The sequence below is a fragment of the Pleurodeles waltl genome, chromosome 9 (genome assembly GCF_031143425.1).
Source record: "Pleurodeles waltl isolate 20211129_DDA chromosome 9, aPleWal1.hap1.20221129, whole genome shotgun sequence".
In the NCBI taxonomy this organism is placed as follows: domain Eukaryota; kingdom Metazoa; phylum Chordata; class Amphibia; order Caudata; family Salamandridae; genus Pleurodeles; species Pleurodeles waltl.
In genome coordinates this window covers 872,714,876-872,738,974 of record NC_090448.1, presented here as the reverse complement: position 1 = coordinate 872,738,974, position 24,099 = coordinate 872,714,876, and the positions used below count along the sequence as shown (strand labels likewise).

General features: G+C 42.5%; 1 protein-coding gene across 1 annotated transcript in view; it reads right to left on the bottom strand.

The window, feature by feature from the left end:
* CCDC88C (coiled-coil domain containing 88C) overlaps positions 1-24,099 on the bottom strand; it is a 476,272-nt gene that overhangs the window by 1,063 nt on the left and 451,110 nt on the right. The gene's annotated exons all lie outside the window — the stretch shown is intronic.

Sequence of the window (24,099 nt, the reverse complement as noted above, 5' to 3'; positions counted from 1 at the left end):
TCCTTAGCAAGCAATCACTGTTTCTGACTGGTGACACAATATGGCACAAGAAGACAATCTTTAGAGCGAGTTAAGGGTCCAGAAAGCACCACCACAACACATGACCTGACTAACTAAATCAGTCAATAATATGTCACTTACACTCAGACGAAACATGTGGGAAAACACGTCAAAAGGTGCGATTTCTTACACCAGATATGAACATTTCCCCAGTATGCGTTTCCTGCTTCTTGCACCCTAGAAAGTGTCATGTGGGGGCAATTCCAAGCTGCTTTGCACATCATCAGGTGCAAGTCTGTCTAAGGGCACACAGAGCATTGGCCCAGAGAGTATAAGACCCCACTGGTGGCGTGTGGTGGAAGCAGCCAGCAGTATGCAGAATTGCTCACGTTCTGGACACAGGGTCATTTCGATACATACTCGAGTTCGGCAGCCACATATCGAGCCACCCATGACGTGTGATGCTGCCATCGCTGGCAGAAAAGTTGGTTGCAAGGAGTTAAACCCAGCAGAGTTAGGAGTGGGTGTAAATGGTGTGAGCGAATGTGTATGTGTGTGAGTGAGTCGGACCACAAGTGTTCCCGAAGAAGTGCAGCGTTGGCCATATGGCATAAGGATATTGGGACAGGTATTGGCATAACATTTAAGGATGGTTATTATAAAATCTGAAAGGTGGTGAATGTAAAGGCTTTTATTGACCTGACTTGGTGTTCCTCGTATCATCTGATAGTTCCAAAATGCACGGGCCTTTATTTGCCATAATAAAGGCAATTCTGTGCTTATTTTGTGTATCTGTTGCATGCTAGTGCCCACTCACAATAATGCTTGACCTGACTTAATAGTGTTCATCAAGATAGGTATTGTGTGGAAATCCACTGCATCCAGAAGGATATCCCTGGCTTGACGGTGGCCCTGGCACAGCGGTGGTTGTTATTGGCATATTGGGTGTAATTCTGGCATAATGGTGCCCATCCCTACGATGGTGTGGTTCCTTGACATATAGAGCCCTTCTTTGGCATAATGGCGTCATCCTTGGCAAACTTCCCAGTGTAATGGTGGTGGGTGCCTCTCCATAAGATTATTGATCCAATATTTAATGGCAATCCGTGATTGTACATTGTGGGAAACATAGGCATATGTTGTCTATTATTGGCATGCTATTTGTATTATTAACTTATTTATTGCCATTCCTGAATAAATGGATGGAAATTCCTAGCAAATAATATTTATCTGTAACCCTTCAAGCCATCTCCAACAACACACCATAGCTTTACTGTCTCGGGCAGCCTCGGGGGACTTGTGAGTTGTCTGCTAGCCAATAACATTTCTGCCAGACTGATGCACTACTGTGAATACACGTGCTGTTGTCCTGAGATGGACACCATTATTCAGAATTGAAAGCACATCAGAAGCAATGGATCCTTTCAACCCTTGGTCCCTGTTGTCACTGCATGGGCTGCATGTACAGCCATGCCGCCTGTCTCAGGTATCAAGATCATTTACAGATGGTCCTTAAGAAATTGGGTTATTAGTCAAGGAGGTGACTCACCACCTTCAATAATAATCACAATCCTGGTCAGGGTGAATCTTCAGAGTCACTCAGTTAACCTCATTGCAACCTCCTGGTTGGTATGGCACAGGGCAGGCAGGCTTAACGTAGGGCAATGTGTAAAGTATTTATGTAGTACCAAAGCTGTAATAAAGTCAAACCGCAATAAAAATACCAAATTGAATTAGAAAAAGTTAATTTTAATAAATAAAATGACAAAAATCCAATAAGAAGAACCAGTGATATATTTGAAATAAAAATAGCACCAAAAAGTATTAAGAGCCAACCGCGGTCAACTAGTCGTGGTAGACCAAGATCTAGACGTGATTTCAGGTCTACCACAATGGACTGAGAGTCAGATACAGAAAACAGGCTCAACTCAGTCAGAGGTTTTATCTTGGGACTTAGGGCGTGATAAGGAGTTTGGCGAATGGGTTGCTCTGTCACAAGCTGGACGGATATACCGTCTGCAGTATTATGATTGCCATAGGCTAATATGGGATCATAATACAGCAGAATGGAATTCTGTCACGTTTGTGATGGAGTAACCCTCTCTACCAAACTCTAAATGAGGCCCTAAGAGCCTTATTTAGATATTGGCCAAGGGGTTACTCTGTCACAATGGTGATGGATATCCTGTCCGCTGAAAACTTAATCCCACAGGACATAATGGGATTTAGATGTCAGCAGATGGGATATCCATCACCGCTGTGACAGAGTAACCCTTCCACCAATATCTAAATCAGGCCCTTAGTCTCAAAAATGGAAGTCAAAAATCTTCAGTGGGTATTGGAGCAACCAAAGGGTCCGATCGCTGTTGGACATGACATTCTCAGTGAAGCCATTGTTTCTGCCGGAAAAAGCTAAGAGTGGGAGAAGTTTGAATGTCATGCCCAAAGAACTGCTCTCACTGGCCAGATACTTTTGGCACCTTTGCCAGGCCATGATTTCCTCATTGACAGTCACTTTTTCAGAGCTCGGTATCCTTCTGCGGGGTAAGGTTGTAGGCCATAGCCAAGGAGGGCTCCATAAGGCCAAATACCTTTTCCGCCAGTCCCAGTGAGTTAGAATTTCTGCTGCGGAGATACTCCGAGTGGCAGAAACTTAAATCTTAAGCTCAGCAGGAACACACCTTGGGTGGATTGGCTTGGCAGGTAAGTCATGGCGATCCGGAGGCCTTGAAGTTGAAGACGTTTCTAAGTCACAGGTTTTCAGGAAAAGGAAAACAGAATATTTTCACTGTCTCTACATTATCTTCAACTGAATGCAAAGAAGCACAAATGGCAGCACAGGATGAAAAGGGAAGTTGAAAGCTCTGGGACTCCCAGCTGATGGTAGTATAGTGGCAGTTATCTCTACATTTCTGGAGAAGTTCTGTCCTACCCAGGAAAGCTTTGACCTGGTAGAATATGAGATCCCCAAGCAATCTCTCCTGCCAGTGAGACATGGTGCATGGCTATCCTTGTGCCTCCCGGGTCCAGTCATTCCTGGACCCGAGAGGACATGTAATTATAAGGCTCATGCGTCAAGCTGTGGGCCCTAGCTTATAAGTGTCTCTGTCCTTCAGAGATGATCACAGGGCACTGCCTGTAAAAGTTCCTTCAGACACAAGTTTTGACACAACTGACACCTACTTGAAAGTTCCATTCATATTCGGCCAAACAGATGAAGTTCCACCCTAGGTCATCCCGGAACCAATTACCTCATCAGCTCTTGCTTCATCCTTCCTTCTTGCAGGAGGTATTCATAGGCTGATTCCAAACACAATCCTTGGCTGGAGTTCAGCTACCTGTACATCTTTGCAGTACTCAAGTTCTGACATTCACACTCACACATAACTATACAGAAGTTGTCACTACAATGATAACATGTAAAAAGAAAGTACACCACCATTTACATATTAAAACATATTTGACTTTCACACAGTTCTCGCCAAGTCTTAACATGTCATTATTTATTAAATAAATAGAAAACAAATTCAGCCAACCTTTGGTAGGTTTATGATGAAAATTTCACCCTGTGATTTAGTACCAAAAGGAACCTCCTTTAGCACAATAACGTGGAGTAAGCATACCCTTTGTTGTCATTGTCCCACATCCCATGGGAGGAATTCTGGTCTCATTCTCCGTACAAAGCTACTTGAACTTAGTGTTCTTTGAGAGCCTTGGTTTAACCATTGTTCTCTTAGGTCCTACCACAACATCTCAAAGAAGTTGATGTCTTGATTTGACTTGGTTGTTTCAAAATCCAGTTTATCTTCTTTTTCAGCCATAGATTTAGTCATTGGTTTTTGGTTAATGACCTATTTCATGATCCACTTTTGTCTAAGCTTTAGCTAGTGGACAGATTGTCTAACATTTTCCTCTACAATATGCTAGTATGTAAACAGATTCATCACGAACTTCATTATCTGTGAGCGATATGGGTCCCGCGACTGCAAAGCAGGTCCATATTATCATCTTCTGCACTGCCGTATTTTTTGTTGCCATGCAGCTCATGTGGAGATATGCAGTGTTTAGTTTTCACCAACATGTCATGCGTGGTAACTAACATACTCCAGTTTTGTCTCATCTGGCCAGATAGCATTTTACCAGATGTCTAGTGATTAATTTACAAACCTAAGCCATACAGTAATTTTATTTTTCGAATTTTTTTTTTTTTTCCTTTGCATACCCTTCAAAAAGTAATAATTTCCAGTCTTTTCCTAACTAATAAATAATGAACTCTAACAGTTACCATTTTGAAAGAGGTCTGTAGATTTCTGATGTAATTTTGGAATTTGTGTGATCTCTAGGAGCGGCATACAGGCTTGGCCTGAGGAGAATTTACTGGTACGCCCACTTCTAACTATGCTTGAACTTTCTCATAGTGGAAGTTGACTTATATTCTTTTGATATGGCTTTTTAGCCCTTTCCAAATAGATGTACAGAATCGAATCTTTTTGTGAGGCTATGGTTGAATTCCTTTTCACAGCACTTTTATTGAAGAAAAGTGTAAAAGAAAAATGTAATGATATAGTTAAAATGTCAAATATTTGTTCAGGGGCTTGTAAGTGACTATGGAAAACCACTATCCCTATTCTTCGTACTCTATGATTACCCTCATTTTACCTTGCTTGTGGGAGATAAGCCATGGGGCATACCCCGCCCACCAACCTTGCCCTCTTTACACTCTTCATCCCTCTTACTATACCCTGGCAAGGACCTCTCTCTTTATCCCTGTACCATTCTTATTTTTCCCAGTCTTCTAAGCCTGCATATAACTTGGAACCTCTAACTCTTCTTATAGTTGGCTACCTCTACTGCTACGTATGCCGTAGTCCATCTAACTGCACCTATGGCCTATTACTTCTATGCCAACCATACCTAACCAAACATAAGCACACTACCCCCAATTTGCACCCTACCATTTTTATTCTTGGCAATGCCCTTATTCTCAACTCATACATATATCCTAGTATCTCTATAGTGCTTCTTCTACCACTTGCACTCTATTACCCACTCCCAGTTATTCCTCACTTATTTTCTTGTGCCATTATCTTATCCACCTTGCTACACTTCTCTAGCGGACGTTTTTGTCGGAATCATTCAAACTTCTGGAGCAAAAAGGTTTTCTTCATTTTGGGAATCCATGCAGAAGTAGTTTCACCAGGATGGTGGTCTCCATTTTGTTTTTTTTCTCCAAAACGAAGTGATGTTCACGGTTAGAAATACAAAGAACATTTACCTAGCTATAGTAACATGTGAAGTCCACTTCTGGTGTGGGTGTTAGGCTGTGACCTCAGTGAGTGTTCAGCCCTAGATGGAGTGGATCCGAAGAGGACGCATGCTACATGTTGTTGGGGAGGACTTGACGTCCTTATATGTCAAGGTACACCGCTGTAAGCACTCAAGTTCAGCAGACATACACTTCATTATTGAACCCAAGGATCTAGGCTCAAGAACAGTACCAAGAGGAAGAGCCCTTTTGAGTCAGGCGGAGGTTCGAGAGGGTGCACTACTTGCTCTTTACATTTTCCTTCTCAATCCCGCTACCGCTTGAAAAGCGTATGGCTGAGAGCCTGGAAAGCGTGATGTCCAGGTATTCCGTATGTGTGGAAGAGGAGACATGGGAACCAAGGAAACCCTTGTGCTTCAGGTATTGTCAATGCCCATGAGGTTACATCTACACCTGATACTTAAAGCATTCTTAAGAGGGTTCTTCCGCGTCTGTACATTGCTAAGAGCCTTTTTATATCCACTTTCCAAGAAACGTTCTCGACGCTTTCATTTAAATTTTAGAAAGAAGTGAGGACTTAACATAATATATCAAAGTAATAAATATAACAAACGAATCAAGGCAATGGACCATTGAAACGTACATGTAATTTTAAGGCTCCTGCTTCCTAATATTTTAAATTAAACTCAGTTTAGTCCTAAATTAAGAGTACGGGGCAGCATAAGCACGAAAACCAGATGAGAACTCCATTACCTTTATAGTAAAGACAAATTATTTAGCACAACTTTTCTCTAAACAGGCATTGGCAAAGGCAATAGGCCTCATCTTTAAGACGTACTGGCTTTTCAAGTGCCTTTTGGCGACACTGAACAGCAGTGGTAGAAAGCAAAGTGTTTTTGCCAATGCGGAGCATCGTCAAAAAAACTAACAAAAACAAAAGGCGCGCTGAGGAATCTGTTGCTGTGTGCATATGTCACCACTCTTGTGGATCTACAGAATGACAGACACTCCCTTTGGTTTTACTTCTTATTAAATGATCTAATACGGCACGCACCACTTACGTTTTACTTGTGCTAAATCACTTTTATGAAATGCCAGCAGCAATTGGCTGGCTGATTATCCAACAAAATAAATATATATATATATACACACACACACGAACTGTGGGCAGGGTTGTATCAGAGGGCACAAAAGGGGATGGACAGGGAGGATACATTGAAAAATTAGGCAGGCGAAGTAGAAAGCAACATGATGAAGTCAGAAATACGGAGCACGGCCAAGGAGCATCTGGAGAGCGCAACACAAAGTGCGTGGGTTTTTGGGGGTTGGGGGAGGTCCTGTGGACATCCAAGAAATCAACCTATGGGGATCGTCTCAAATTAACGAACGGGTCCTACCCTCAGCTTGGCAGGCGTCCAGCTCTCCGCCTCAAGGGAGGCTGTAACATCACAAGTATGGTACCGGCCTGGTACAGACGATGGATGTCTACTGCAGTGCACAACACCAAGGAACGGATATGCCCATCTCCCCTTCCGCGGCCCCCAGAGGAAAAAGCCATTCCACATGTACAAGTCACGGTCACTTCATAGGTCAACAAGACCACGTCAAAACAAGACTCCCAGAATACTCCCTCCCCCACCTCAAAACGGAAAGTTGTTAAAGCACAATGTTTCCCACACACATACAAACAAGTAACGTCTGTCAAATAATACATTATATCCAGCCAGCCTTTACTGAAATCCTACAGCCCCAAACTCAAACTCTAAACTGAAATAAAAAACAGTTACTTGCCAGTAAGAAGTGCATCGCTTCCAAAAAAACACTAGAGATGTGCATGCTTTGCATGCTTCTGCCATCTGGTGGTTGGTTAAAAAAGTGCAGGTTATTTATCATAAGTAATTGTAATCATAGACAACAACAGATTGTCAGCAACTAAGCATGCCTACTGATCAGCAACCACCCACGTGTTGGCTTTCTTTGTATTGTTTTTTTATGTTCTAGTTTAATTGTGTGTGCTAGTGAGAGAACACTTTACGAGAAAGTAAGGAAGGTCGAACGGGAAACAACGACGTCTTCAAGCGGCACATCTCTTATTACAGGTAACATCGATAATTTATTGTGACAGCGTGACTTCTAGATTCACACACGTTGCAAAGAGCATAGTTCGTTGTGTTTTACTGTACCCTCTAATTGATCAAGCTTGTATAGGGCTGCCTCTCTTCTGATGTTTGTGTCAAATATTTACAGGAAACGAGAATCCCCCTTTAGTGTACATAGCACTATTTTCTCTCTACCTGAAGGGATGCATATAGTAATGCACGTTTTATATAGCGTAAACCTATCTAGGCGGCAACGGAGTGCCGTACATTACATGATGGCCTATTTACAAGATCATGCACATAATGTGGGCATTAAGCGAATACATTTCTAACATTACATTTCTCATTTTGTATCAGTGCACTGTAACATTAATTATTAAGATATAATCTCCCAATATTAATATTCAGTACAGCGCCAACAATGTATTTGAATCCCACAGCACTGGATTTTTTACTGTAGGTCTCATTCTCTTTATGGTTTGCAAGAATGTTATGTCTTGTTTGATTGGGGGAAAAACATTATGATTTATATGAGTTCCATCCTGGAATGTAGAGAGTGATGGATTGAAATGTGGGGCGGTTAGGACACGGAGCTGCCCATGATGGATTTTAAGTTGCAATAAACTTAAGTCAACGCTTCCGGTCTGATTCATGTCACTTGGGGAAGATGTAAGTTACACAAAATGGCTCAATACCCAGGAACCTGAACAATGTTCCATTACAAGAAGTCCTTCTCCGAAGCAGCTGAATTAAACCATTTCTGCTGTGCCAGGTTGTGGGATCAGATTCACTGCCTTTCTGTATAAATACATTTTCTGGTTGACCTGTATGAACTACTAGAACAGAGTAAGCTGATGCATGGGTCATACAATAGCGGTTGGAAGCCATTTCTTATTTTCTCTTGCTATAAATTTGTGTCCAGTGTACACCACCATCAGAAGACTTTTCTAATGTGTTTTTACCTCCATACGTCGAGGCTAAGGGCAGAGAGGACAAGGGCATTTGCCTGTTTAGGCCTGTACGGGACTGGTCGGATCTAGCGCCAGAAATGCTGCCCAATTTTCCATTTGCCAGAAAGGACCTTACTCCCTACACATCCATCAACATGCAAACACATTATCAGCAAAGACATCCAACTCATGCATCACAAACTTACCTCATAGCAACGTCTCATCTATCAACATAAAACCCCATATACCACACCTATACATATATCTACCACACCTACACCAGTAAAACACTTCATTCTCACAGCACACACTACTCTGTTCATTCACACTAACACAGCCTGCCATAGACCACACAGCACAAAACCACATTATACATTACTTTCAGCCATCCAGATACACACTCCCTGTTCGTACAAACCAACAGCACTATCCTCAATTTGCTCCTGCCAGAACCCCTTTTATCATGACAATACCTAAACCCAGCCTTCCAACACACTACCTACAAACACCCTTCCCCTCTCTTCACCAATTACACACAACCATACAATCCTCAAACTCCACTACACATAATACCTCTTCCAGTCATCACAGCTAACACAAACACCCCCTCTTACACACACCTCATACACTCGTCTCCAAAACACATTAACAGCCCCTGTAATACTCTACCGCTCACCAGCACTAACTCACATACAAATCCTTCACAGAAAACCACTACATCAATATCTCCTCTCACTATTCCATAGAAACAAAACAGACCACACACTTCAACACATCAAAATAACACAAACTTTCATGATACTTTCCGTCACACTCACTCCCATCCTCATGACTACATTAAGAATACAAATCCTGACCAATCTTTAACCCTTCATTCTCACTCTTCACAAACATCTACCACAAGCACCCCGACACAGCAACATCCATTCACCCGCCCCTCATCCATTGCACGATTTAGAGCCTTACATTATGATCCACATGCTCCACCACCACTCCTAACCCACACTCCTTCCACACTAAACAGACACAAACAAAATAAACAACATGCAACTCTTAACATCTTCGCATCCCCTTGTCTATTACATAATAAGGCTACTTTACAAAAAAGTACACTCTTCATCTCTCTCAGCCACCAAGTCCACCACCCACACACACAGACCCAACAAAATGCCTCTTACGCTTGCTGGAAGAGGAACACTGTAAAACAGGACTATTGTGACCCTCTCACAGTTATCACATCTAACAACACACCTGTTACAAGCTCAAAATATACTGCTCCCCCTTCTCAAAAACAAAACACCAGCACTAACACATTTTCTAAACTACCTGCTTATACAGGGAGTGCAGAATTATTAGGCAAGTTGTATTTTTGAGGATTAATTTTATTATTGAACAACCATGTTCTCAATGAACCCAAAAAACTCATTAATATCAAAGCTGAATATTTTTGGAAGTAGTTTTTAGTTTGTTTTTAGTTTTAGCTATGTTAGGGGGATATCTGTGTGTGCAGGTGACTATTACTGTGCATAATTATTAGGCAACTTAACAAAAAAAAATATATATACCCATTTCAATTATTTATTATTACCAGTGAAACCAATATAACATCTCAACATTCACAAATATACATTTCTGACATTCAAAAACAAAACAAAAACAAATCAGTGACCAATATAGCCACCTTTCTTTGCAAGGACACTCAAAAGCCTGCCATCCATGGATTCTGTCAGTGTTTTGATCTGTTCACCATCAACATTGCGTGCAGCAGCAACCACAGCCTCCCAGACACTGTTCAGAGAGGTGTACTGTTTTCCCTCCTTGTAAATCTCACATTTGATGATGGACCACAGGTTCTCAATGGGGTTCAGATCAGGTGAACAAGGAGGCCATGTCTTTAGATTTCCTTCTTTTATACCCTTTCTTGCCAGCCACGCTATGGAGTACTTGGACGCGTGTGATGGAGCATTGTCCTGCATGAAAATCATGTTTTTCTTGAAGGATGCAGACTTCTTCCTGTACCACTGCTTGAAGAAGGTCTCTTCCAGGAACTGGCAGTAGGACTGGGAGTTGAGCTTGACTCCATCCTCAACCCGAAAAGGCCCCACAAGCTCATCTTTGATGATACCAGCCCAAACCAGTACTCCACCTCCACCTTGCTGGCGTCCGAGTCGGACTGGAGCTCTCTGCCCTTTACCAATCCAGCCACGGGCCCATCCATCTGGCCCATCAATACTCACTCTCATTTCATCAGTCCATAAAACCTTAGAAAAATCAGTCTTGAGATATTTATTGGCCCAGTCTTGATGTTTCAGCTTGTGTGTCTTGTTCAGTGGTGGTCGTCTTTCAGCCTTTCTTACCTTGGCCATGTCTCTGAGTATTGCACACCTTGTGCTTTTGGGCACTCCAGTGATGTTGCAGCTCTGAAATATGGCCAAACTGGTTGCAAGTGGCATCGTGGCAGCTGCACGCTTGACTTTTCTCAGTTCATGGGCAGTTATTTTGCGCCTTGGTTTTTCCACACGCTTCTTGCGACCCTGTTGACTATTTTGAATGAAACGCTTGATTGTTCGATGATCACGCTTCAGAAGCTTTGCAATTTTAAGAGTGCTGCATCCCTCTGCAAGATATCTCACTATTTTTGACTTTTCGGAGCCTGTCAAGTCCTTCTTTTGACCCATTTTGCCAAAGGAAAGGAAATTGCCTAATAATTATGCACACCTGATATAGGGTGTTGATGTCATTAGACCACACCCCTTCTCATTACAGAGATGCACATCACCTAATATGCTTAATTGGTAGTAGGCTTTCGAGCCTATACAGCTTGGAGTAAGACAACATGCATAAAGAGGATGATGTGGTCAAAATACTCATTTGCCTAATAATTCTGCACTCCCTGTAAATGCTCGATCAATCAAAAAAGCAAGCACCACATCTATGACCCGCTCACGAACACACAACCTCACTTACTATTCATAATGGAATCATGGTTGGGAGATGACATGGCCCCAGTATTACATGAAGCCATTCCTCCGGGCTATCAAACCATCACACAAATCCGTACAGGCAAGAGAAGAGGTGGACTAGCTATTATATTCAAACAAGAAATACATCTCAGTAAAACAGACATTTCCATACAAGGCTGTGAGGCCCTGCTCACCAGATGCAACCCTACTCCAACTTCCTCCTGAAACTTTCTCCTCCTTTACAGACCTCCACCTAACATCTCAACATTCAAAGTCGCTTTTCTAGATACAGTCTCAAACCTTATTACATTATACTAAAACCTATGCATTCTTGGGGACCTAAACATTTGGTTTGACAAACCCAATATGTCCCAACCAAAAGCTATCACCATTGGCTTAGATGCATTGAGCCTACATCAGATTGTACACTATCCCACACTCATCGCTGGACACATCCTAGATGTCATTTTTGCAAAGCCTGAACTAGTTACCGTTCATAGCATCACACCAATCACATGGTCAGACCACCATCTGATAACTTTCCAACATAAACACCACAAATCAACATACCCCACAACAACTTACATACATGCATCTATCGACCATAGAGCAAACTCAATTTTGAAGACTTAGAAACACAAATAACATCCAACACAGATCTAGATACAATTAATTCTGTTCCAAAACTTTATGAGTGGCTACAGGAAGCTTTTGATATCCCAATACCACTCAGACATACTAAAAAGGACAAAAGAAAATCAACACCTTGGAGAAACACAGAACTTAAAAAGATAAAGCAACAAATCAGAAGGTTGCAGCAGACTTGGCTCAATACACACAACATTCAAGTCAAAACTGCAGCTACACAAACTTAACAGAATATACAAATCATCAATCAAAAAAAGCTAAAAGAAAAAAGGTACTACTCTGACAGAATTCTAAATGCTAAATCTGCAACCAAAGAATTTTGTAAAATTCTCAATGAATTTCAAAAACTTAAATGCATGGAAGAAAGTCATCCCACTAACCAAGATTTCACAAACAAACTGGCAACTCATTACACAACCGAAGCAGACACATTGGACTCCTATTTAAAACAGAAGAAAATCATCAGCACCAAGCCCTTTCCTAAAATCCCCTCTAAGAATAAACCAACCCAGCCTCTACACTCCTTCAAACAAATATCACAAGGAGAATTTATGGATTTGGTCAACGCAAGCAGGCCTTCCAATTACCCTTCTGACCCTTGTCCACCACACATCTTTAAGAACATTCTTTTATCTACTTCTGCTGCCACACCTATAAGAATCATCATCAATAACTCTTTAACTACAGGAACTTTTCCTGAAGACCTGAAAAAGGCATACATACGTCCGTTATTAAAGAAAACAAACCTAGACCCGCAGGACCCCAACAACTACAGATCAATCACAAATGGACCTTTCCCGGGCAAACTGACAGAAAGAGCAGCATTCGCCCAGATGTCACAATTCACTGAAGACAATTCCATACTTTTAGATTACCAAACTGTATTCCGCCCGGGAAGAGGCACTGAATTGGCACTCATAGCAATCTGGGATGATCTTAAAAACACAGTAGACTACAATGCAGTTGCTGCATTACTTCTCTTGGAACTCTCATCTGCCTTTGATACTGTTGACCATGACACCCTCATTCAAAGACTCCATGAAGCCGGAAAGAAGGGACTGCTCTCAAATGGATTACATCGTACATTCAAAACAGAACTAATATCATCTATTCTCCCCCTTCTTGTCCAAAACCTACCTCACAAAATCAGGGTTCCCCCCCAAGGATCAATCATCTCACCTTTGCTTTTCAACATCTACATGCTATCATTACTTGAACTGATCAATGATTTTCATCTCACATGCTACAACTATGCAGATGACACACAAATACTCCTTAAATTGGAATACCCCAAAGACATTGAAAACTCACAAATCTTCAGTTGCCTCAGAGCCGTTGATCACTGGATGACTCGGAGCCATCTCAAACTAAATGCTTCCAAAACGAAAATACTCATGTGGTGACTGGAAAAATTATGACCCACTGTGCGCCTGGCCCGACGATCTTGGACCACCTCCTCAACTATCCAAGGAAGTTAAAAACCTTGGCATTACTATCGACTCCAAGTTAAAAATGAATGCCCAAGTGGACAAATTAGCACCAACAAGCTTCATCACCTTGACGCATCTTCCCCCACCTCGGATTTCCACACAAGGTGCAGGCTACTATCTCTCTTGTACTATCCAAACTGGATTATGCCGCCAATGGCCTCTACCATGGATCATCTGCATCTATTATGAAAAAACCACAATGTATTCAGGACTCCACTGCCAGGTTACTATTACATGTAAAGCCACAAGCCCAGGTCTTCCCTGCCTTGAGAGAACTACGCTGTTTACCCGTTGCGAGGCGATCCACCTTCAAGCTACTTTGTATCACCCACAAAGCTATACATGGAACAGGACAGCTTTTTATCAGAAACAAAATAACCAAATACATTCAACAAAGAAATCTCAGCTCAAGATTGGCACACCGCCTTAGAACACCACCATACAAGAAAAAGGCAATAGGTTGTACATCCTTCTCCGTTCAAGCAGCAAAACTATGGAATTCATTACCCCAAATGTAAGATCCACAGATAACTATCTTGTCTTCAGAAGACAACTCAAGAGTTGGCTCTTTCCTACATAACCACCATATTCAAGCAGCAACAGACTGCATATGCCTGTGTTGATAAATATTTTTAATCTGATTATGTGTATATTCTCGATATGTTTAGTTCTTTAGGAAATGTGTATCACTACTATGTCATAACAATAAATTATACACATACTCTTTAAACCTGTTTAACAAATGTATATTTACTCACAGTTCTATGTGTGTGTGTAGGTGTGTAAGTATATATATGTGTGTATATACATAAATATGTGTATGTTATTCTATGCTTAACATGTTCATAGGTCATTGCATAGCTCCTAAATAAGTTGTTATATTTGATACTTATGAATCCCTGCTCTCGTTTTTATATGATACTGATCAAATGTTTTATTATCATAAGCATTTTGCTATTCAAAAATTGAGGAAAGATAAATTAATGTTAGAAAATTACACTAATTAACTTCAACTATTACAAGTACTACTTTTCTTCTCATACTATACCCATTATTATATTACCTTACTATGTATTTACATATCTATTTATTACTCTAGTCCTATTGTACTAGAGAAAAATTAAATACACAAATGAAATAAAATCTATAAATAAAATTCAAATTATAAAGTTTAAAAAAATGAATAAATCAGAAAAATTAAAAGCAAAATGATTGTATATACATATACAATTCAAAATAAAGAAAAATAATATAAATGTACTCTCTTGTAAGCTTTGCTTTGTCTACCCATCACACTATATCATGTCTCTATCAAGTCTATCCTCCATCCCCACTCTGGCTCACCCCAAAACCCATTTTACTACTTTCATCTCCAAAATAACCCTGCCTAATCTCTTCCCTCCTCTTCCACGTCTAGCTCACCCCAAACCTCAGTTTACTACCATGATCTCCCAAACAACCCTACTAAATTCTCCCTCATTATCTCACCTTTGACTCATCCAAAACCCCTTCTGCTACTATGATCTCCCTAACCCTTTCCACAGACTCTTCCCTCCTCCATCTCTCCTTTACTCCTTCCAAGCCTCATCCTATTACTATAAACTCCCAATTAATACTTCTGGATTCTTCTCTCCTCTATCCCTCCATTACTCTAGTCAATCCAACTAGCAAACTCACATATCATCTGCTCAAATTAACTCATTATAATACTAATACTATACTCTTATTTCCGTATGCTAATCCACCACTAATTCCTCTTGGGCTCCCGAGTAGCGTGCTATTTGCCGAAAAGCACTTTGACGCCTCGCCAGGGGTAGTAAGCGCTATATAAATACTATTACAATACTGCTGCGACTTAAAGTCCTTGCTGCATAGTTTTCTGCCCCAGGAAAATGTTGTGCCATCAGATTGACCCCTCTCTGCATTACCCAACACCATACATCAGATCCTAGTGAAAAAGCTGGGGGCAAACATGTTTGCCCACAGCTGCAGGACAAGTCAATCTGGTATCGCATTATATGACCCAGGGCCAGCACTCGGCACGGGCAGTGTGGGCAGCTGCCCAGAGCCCCACACACACAGCCCACCATCATGGGACCCCGCACCAGTATGGAAGGATGAGAGTAAATTACAGCGCTCACTATAGGAAGGTGGCCTAGGTGCTCCTAACTGCAAAATGTACTACGCAGTGGCACAATTACAATGGCTGATGCACTGGCTGGGAGATGGCCCCTTGGTGGAGTGAGCTGATGTAGCACAGGTTCTTAATGGATAGTCCACCCTGGCATGGATAATGAACCCCTCCAGAAGAATACATAAGGAGACCGTCCTCATGTTGATAGCAAGAAAATGCTGGCGTGTGAATCCCCCACAATACGCCCGCTGCTAACACTGTGGGTGATGCCCAAATTAAAATGATTTGAAACCTTGGGGTGACACCGGAATGACACAAGTCAGCAACTTATATACATTGGAAAAACTGCACATTCCACAACACATGAGACACATGGTATAGCTGCTAGACACTTAATAGCATATAGTGCAATAAAACATGCAGTACGCATTCTGTGGAGAGAAGGTATATTGTAACTGCCAACGTTGGGGCCCTTACAAGTACTGTCACACAGAACTTGCACGAAAACCATCACAGCACTCTATAATTGATTAAATACACAAAACTACACTGTATACCCAGTACTCAAAGACAAATGGGAAAAGGACTTAAGACTGGAAATCTCGACTTAGAAGCAGCAAACAATTTAAGGTCAAGAGAGTATTTTACAAACCGAGCTTTCAGTACACACAATTCAGTCATCTACACCAGACTCACTTCACCCAGAAACATATACATCTTATGTTTGAGGGAACATCCTCTGAATGCCCGAAATGCTGACAGTATGAGGCTGACTTCTACCATACGTTTGGGCATGTCTGGAGTTGCACCAGTCATAGGGGACAGTGATGGAAACAGTTCCCACGCTTGTAGATTGTACTGTCTTGAACATTTTAGAACTGTGCTTATTGGGCATTATGCCAAGACCAAAAGGGGACAAATACCTGTGCAGGTTTATTGATTAGACTCTCTTACTGTTAAAGAGACGCACTGGAATGGTGTAGAAACCTAGCAGTGCACCTGACACGGATAGCTGGCTACGAGATCCGTATAAATGGGCTAGAGCAGAAGCAGATGTTATGATACTGAGTAGACGAAGAGATGCGAGAAGGCCGCATGGAGCATTTTAGGATGACACCATCACTAAATGTAGCAAGAAAATATACAAGACCACCCTGAGCACATAAGGCGGAGCTCCTCCTCAGGGTGCAGAGTAAAGGTATATAGCCAGTATCAATGATATAAGCGGTGTCAGTGAATATACTTAATCAGTTGTCATAGCCCTGCAAGGATCCCACTGTCTGCTGTCCAGGGTCAGTGGTTTTTAGGGGTGAGCCTGCGTTGCATGCGCTTGCGCATGCGTATCGCTTGCGAGACGCTTTAGGAATTAGAAAAGGGCTCAGAGCACCGTCTACGTCACGCCAGTGTCTTTCATTGGTTCGTGGGCTTGTCTGTTAAAATCTCCTTGCTTTCATTAGTGGAAGGCACGCATACGTCAAGTCTTTTCCAGTGGTTAGCCCTCCTCGAGCGCAGCGACCAAGTACAGAAAACATGCGAGGCTCGCTGTTTTCCTTCAGGTTTGTGGACTACTTTTTCTCTATTTTCGCAGCGCGATCTCGCTTGGCAGAAGTCGAGCTCTTTGCATAATATCGACCATGTTGCATATTTAATTGCACTTTTGCCGGTTACCTACATAGTTGCACTTTTGCCCATAGGTTTCGTTACGAGTGAACTGTAGCAGCGCAATAGCACAGTTTCTTTTTTCAACGTGGCAAGAAAAATCCGGTTTGGAGTTTACAACTGCTAATAGCTGTAACTCTGACAAATGCGAGACCCTAGTGCATTGCAAATGCTTGTTATTTTGTGGAGTCTGCACCCACTACACAACAGGACTTAAGTAGCCTCCTAAGAGAGAGAGAGAAACTGTGTTTGTCTACGTAAGACATGTTCTACGCATGCATTCTGCAGAATGGATGAACATTATGTAATAAAACAGTGGAATTGGTGTTGCTATGTAAACTATATATATATATATATGGAAAATGTCACTTACCCAGTGTACATCGGTTTGTGGCATGTTGCGCTGCAGATTCACATGCTGTGCACTGTTCCTGCCATCTAGTGTTGGGCTCGGAGTGTTACAAGTTGTTTTTCTTCGAAGAAGTCTTTTCGAGTCACGGGACCAAGTGACTCCTCCCTTTCGGCTCCATTGCGCATGGGCGTCAACTCCATCTTAGATTGTTTTCCCCACAGAGGGTGAGGTAGGAGTTGTGAAGTAAGGATACTAGAGGTGCCCATGCCATGGAGTAGATGTGCATGTACATAGTGTGTAGTAAAGTAAAAAACAATATATACATATTTACAATTTTCATTCAAAGAAACAGCTAGAGGCTCCCGGGGAGGTGGGAGGGCTCATGTGAATCTGCAGCACAACATGCCACGAACAGATGTACACTGGGTAAGTGACATTTTCCGTTCGATGGCATGTGTAGCTGCAGATACACATGCTGTGCATAGACTACAAAGCAGTGATCTCCCCAAAAGCGGTGGTTAGCCTGTAGGAGTTGAAGTTGTCTGAAATAATGTTCTTAGTACAGCCTGTCCTACTGTGGCTTGTTGTGTTGCCAACACATCTACACAGTAATGCTTAGTAAATGTATGGGGCGTAGACCAGGTGGCTGCTTTACAAATTTCTGTCATTGGTATATTACCAAGAAAAGCCATTGTGGCGCCTTTCTTTCTAGTGGAGTGTGCCCTTGGAGTAATGGGTAATTCCCCTTTAGCTTTAATGTAGCAAGTCTGAATGCATTTAACTATCCATCTAGCAATGCCTTGTTTGGATATAGGGTTACCTGCATGTGGTTTTTGGAAAGCTACAAACAATTGTTTTGTTTTACAAAATTGTTTTGTTATGTCAATGTAATACATTAGTGCTCTTTTTATGTCTAATGTATGCAATGCCCTTTCTGCTACTGAGTCTGGCTGTGGAAAAAAGACTGGGAGTTCCATCGTTTGGTTTAGATGAAACGGTGATATGACTTTTGGTAAGAATTGTGTATTTGTCCTGAGAACCACTTTATGTTTATGTATTTTTATAAATGGTTCTTGAATAGTAAACGCCTGTATTTCGCTGACTCTTCGAAGTGAAGTGATAGCTATTAGAAAAGCTACTTTCCAAGTCAAAAATTGTATTTGACAAGAATGCATGGGTTCAAATGGTGGGCTCATGAGTCGTGTTAATACAATATTAAGATTCCACAATGCTACTGGTGGTGTCCTTGGGGGTATGATTCTTTTTAGTCCTTCCATAAAGGCTTTAATAACTGGGATTCTAAAAAGAGATTTTGCATGTTTAATCTGCAAATAAGCAGCTATTGCAGTGAGATGTATTTTAATGGAAGAGAAGGCCAGATTGGACTTTTGTAAGTGTATTAAATAACTTACAATGTTTTGTGTGGAGGAGTTTAATGGCATAATTTGATTAGCCTGGCAATAGCAGACAAACCTTTTCCATTTGTTAGCGTAACAATGTCTTGTTGTTGGTTTTCTTGCTTGTTTAATGACCTCCATACACTCTTTGGAAAGGTTTAGGTATCCAAATTCTAAGACTTCAGGAGCCAGATTGCTAGGTTGAGCGATGCTGGATTCGGGTGACTGATCTGTTGATTGTGTTGAGTTAACAGACCAGGTCTGTTTGGTAGTTTGATGTGGGGTACCACAGATAGGTCCAACAGTGTTGTGTACCAGGGTTGGCATGCCCAAGTTGGTGCTATAAGTATTAGTTTGAGTTTGTTTTGACTCAGTTTGTTGACCAGATAAGGAATGAGCGGGAGAGGGGGAAAAGCGTAAGCAAATATCCCTGACCAGCTGATCCATAGAGCATTGCCCTTGGACTTAGGGTGTGGGTGTCTGGATGCGAAGTTTTGGCATTTTGCGTTTTCTTTTGTTGCAAACAGATCTATGTTTGGTGTCCCCCAGTGGTGGAAGTGATGTTGTAGGATCTGGGGAGGTATTTCCCACTCATGAGTTTGTTGGTGATCTCGACTGAGATTGTCGGCTAACTGATTGTGAATGCCTGGTATATATTGTGCTATTAGGCGAATGTTTTTGTGAATTGCCCAATGCCAATTTTTTTGTGCTAAGAGACACAGCTGTGATGAGTGTGCCCCCCCCCCCCCCCTGTTTGTTTAGATTATACATTGTTGTCATATTGTCTGTTTTGACAAGAATGTGTTTGTGGGCTAGAAGGGGTTGAAAGGCCTTTAGTGCTAGAAAGACTGCTAACAGTTCTAAGTGATTGATGTGGAGTTGTTTTGCCGATTGTCCCACTGACCTTGTATGCTGTGATTGTTGAGGTGTGCTCCCCACTCAATCATGGATGCATCTGTTGTGAGAATGGCGTAAGGCACTGGGTCTTGGAAAGGCCGCCCTTTTTTAAAATGTATCTGGTTCCGCAATTGAAACGAAGAGTGTGTTTGGCGGTCTATCAACACTAGATCTTGGAGTTGACCCTGTGCCTGCATCCATTGTTTTGCTAGGCACCGGTGTAAGGGCCGCATGTGTAGCCTTGCGTTTGGGACAATAGCTATGCATGAGGACATCATGCCTAATAGTTTCATCACAAACCTGACCGTGTATTGTTGGTTTGGTTGAATGCTTGATTTTATATTTTGAAACAACTGCACCCTTTGTGGACTTGGAGTGGCAGTTGCTCTTTGTGTGTTGAGTGTTGCTCCCAAATATTGTTGTATTTGGGATGGCTGTAAATGAGATTATTGGTAATCGATAGAAAACCCTAGTTTGTGTAGAGTATCTATTATGTATTGCGTGTGAAAGTGACATTGTTGTTGAGTGTTGGCTTTTATTAGCCAATCGTCCAGATATGGGAATACGTGCATGTGATGTTTTCTTATATGACCTGCTACTACAGCTAGGCATTTTGTAAATACCCTGGGGGCTTTTGTTATTCCGAACGGCAACACTTTGAATTGGTAATGTTTGCCTTGTATTACAAACCTGAGGTATTTCCTGTGAGATGGATGGATGGGTATATGAAAATACGCATCCTTGAGATTCAGTGTTGTCATGTATTCCCCTCGTTTTAGTAACAGAACTACGTCCTGAAGTGTTACCATGTGGAAATGATCTGATTTGATGAAGAGATTTAGTGTTCTGAGATCTAAGATAGGCCTTAACGTTTTGTCTTTTTTTGGGATAAGGAAATACAGGGAGTAAACGCCTTTCCCTTTCTGGTGATAGGGTACTGGCTCTATGGCTTGTTTTTGTAGCAGTGATTGGACCTCTATTTGTAATAGGTCTAAGTGTTGTGGAGACAATTTGTGTGGTTTTGGTGGAACATCTGGAGGGAATGTTGTGAATTCTATGCAATAACCATGTTGGATAATTGATAGGACCCACGTTTCTGTGGTAATGTGTGTCCAATTGTGGTTGCATTTGGTTAGCCTCCCCCCACCGGTGATAAGTGTTGGGGAAGTGTGACATTGAAGTCACTGTTTGCTAGGGCTTGGCTTGGAGGGCTGGAATTTCCCTCTTCCTCTTGGGAATTGTCCTCTGTAGGAACCACAAAACCCCCCTCTCTGGTACTGAGATTGGTAGGTGGGTTTTGTTTGAGAGGTGGATGGTTCTGATGGCTGTTGTCTAAACCCCCCCCTTAAACTGTGGTTTCCTAAATGTTCCTCTGTATTGTGAGGAGTAGAGCGCGCCTATGGCTTTGGCTGTGTCTTTTTTCATCTTCTCAATTGCGGTATCCACTTCCGGCCCAAATAGCGGATGTTGATTAAATGGCATATTCAATACCGCCTGTTGTATTTCTGGCTTAAATCCAGAACTTTGCAGCCATGCATGCCTTCGAATAGTTACTGCTGTGTTGACAGTCCGTGCTGCTGTATCCGCAGAGTCTAGGGCAGACCGGATTTGGTTATTTGATATGGCCTGTCCTCCTTCGACCACTTGTTGGGCACATTTTTGGTGTTCTTCGGGCAAATGCTGGATGATGTCTTGCATTTCGTCCCAGTGCGCCCTGTCGTAACGGGCAAGTAAGGCCTGTGAGTTGGCAATTCGCCACTGATTGGCTGCTTGCGATGCCACTCATTTTCCCGCCACGTCGAATTTTCAACTCTCCTTATCAGGGGGTGGCGCATCCTCTGATAATTGTGAATTTGCCCTCTTTCTTGCAGCCCCCACAACCACTGAGTCCGGAGGGAGCTGTTGAGTAATAAACACTGGGTCTGACGGGGCGGTTTATATTTCTTTTCCATCCTTGGCGTGATGGCTCTCCCTTTTACAGGGTCTTGGAAGACCTGTTGTGCGTGTTTCAGCATGCCCAGTAACATTGTTAGGATGCATGCGTGGATGTCAGAGTGTTGAACAGGAAGTCATCCTCCACCGGTTTCGAGTGCATTGTTACGTTGTGGAACATAGCTGCTCTGGCTAGTACCTGCGTATATGCTGTACTGTCCTCTGGCGGTGAAGGCTTGGTTGGATAACACTCTGGGCTGTTGTCCGATATAGGTGGGTCGTATAGATCCCAGGGATCCGCATCATCTTGAGTCATCCCAGTATGTGTGGGTGACTGCGCCATTGGTGTACCCACTGGTGACAATTGTGGTGATTGCAGTGGGGATGCTTGCGGTGAGAAATGTGGTGGTGGTGACTTTTCTCTAACCACTTTGGCTTTCGGTTGCATCTCAGTCTCTTGAAAAGCCAGTTTTCTTTTTGATTTGAGTGGAGGGATGGTTTGTATCTTCCCTGTGTCCTTCTTCATTTCTAACCTTTGCTGTGTTTGATCATGTTCTTCTAAATCCAGTCCCTGCTCAAATCTGTATCTTTTTTTGAGCTGCAGAGAAAGCCCTTGCTCTTCAGTGTAGGAAGAAAGTTTCGGCTCCGAAGCTGTTTTTTTTGGTACCGAAATTCCCATCGAAATTGTCTTTTTCGGTTCTGATAAGCTCTTTCGAGGCTTTGACTCGATGCCGACTTTTTTTGGTGCTGGATTCTCGACCGGAGTTGGAAGTCTTCGGCAAGTCTTTGGCCTTTTTCGGTGCCGATGTTACTTGGTCACCATCTTTTCTGTGGGTTGAGCCATGGCCTTCTGGCAGTGGCGTCCCCGTGGCCTTGAGTTTTTTGGTGTGGGACGGGGCAGCTGTACTCACTGTTTGCCGCGCCGTCGAAAGTCGATCACAGTCGGATTCATCCGAGTCCGATTCTTGGATGGAAATTCTCATCTCTTCTTTCTCAATGTCGATATGTTGTTTCAGCTTCGATGCCATCTGTAGTCGTCTTGCGCGTCGATCCCTTAAAGTCTTCTTGGATCGAAACGCTCTGCAAGTTTCACAAGTATCCTCTCTGTGTTTGGGCGAAAAACACAGGTTACAGACCCGGTGCTGGTCTGTATAAGGATACTTGGTGTGACACTTAGGACAGAAACGGAAGGGGGTCCGGTCCATTAGTGTTCGACGACAGGTGTGGTCGAGCTGACCAGGCCTCGATGAAGAGCGGAAGCACCGAAGGGTCACCGAAGCGGTCTTGATGTCGGTGCCAATACGATAAAACTAAACCGGTACCGAACGTAAGCAATACCAACGAATTTTCGATTCTTTTCTAAGTTTCCCAATTCGAAATACGGAGCGAAGAGGAACACGTCCGAACCCAATGGCGGAAAGAAAACAATCTAAGATGGAGTCGACGCCCATGCGCAATGGAGCCGAAAGGGAGGAGTCACTCGGTCCCGTGACTCGAAAAGACTTCTTCGAAGAAAAACAAGTTGTAACACTCCGAGCCCAACACTAGATGGCAGGAACAGTGCACAGCATGTGTATCTGCAGCTACACATGCCATCAAACATATATATATATTCATTACCAGCGGGCACATGCATGCATTGTTGTAATCTTGTGGAAGCTTAATAAAGGTATACAAACCCATCCCCCCAGAACTGAATTAATGTAATCGTAATGGAAGTAAGACATTTTCTCACAGTAAAATAAATGGTGAAAGAGTTGACTGTAATGAGTTATTGAACTGAGAAACCTGCTTTATCTCCCAGTCTAACTTTAGCGTTTTTGGATGCCTGGACAATGGTTATCTTCTGACCTGGTGCCCTAGTGATGCTAGATAAATGTGTCTATGTTCACAGGGCACAAATTGTAGTTGAACAGTAGAGCAGATAGTGTTCTAAACCACAAGGGCAATCCATGTGTGAGCCAAAAGGCGCAAGCGCCCATATTTGGGCCACGCATGACCTCTTTATGCTATGCTGATCCAGTTAGCCTGGAAGGCCAGCCATATGCTGGCCCTATGCACAGCAAGGCAGCATCAGAGGCCACCTAGTGTGTATTGGGCATACTCCTTTGGGCACCAAGGCTGCTTAGATTGGTGATGAACCCATGCCATGCAAAAGCTAATAGGTACCTGGAAGGGGGAAAGTGTTGTGACGAGTACCCACAATGTTCAACAAAGCAACAAACATTAGGTCAGGGTGGCATGTACTCATCAGGTAAAGAAACGTTAAGGGAGTTTTCTCACTTGCAGAAGTATGGTCCTTGGACAGCCCT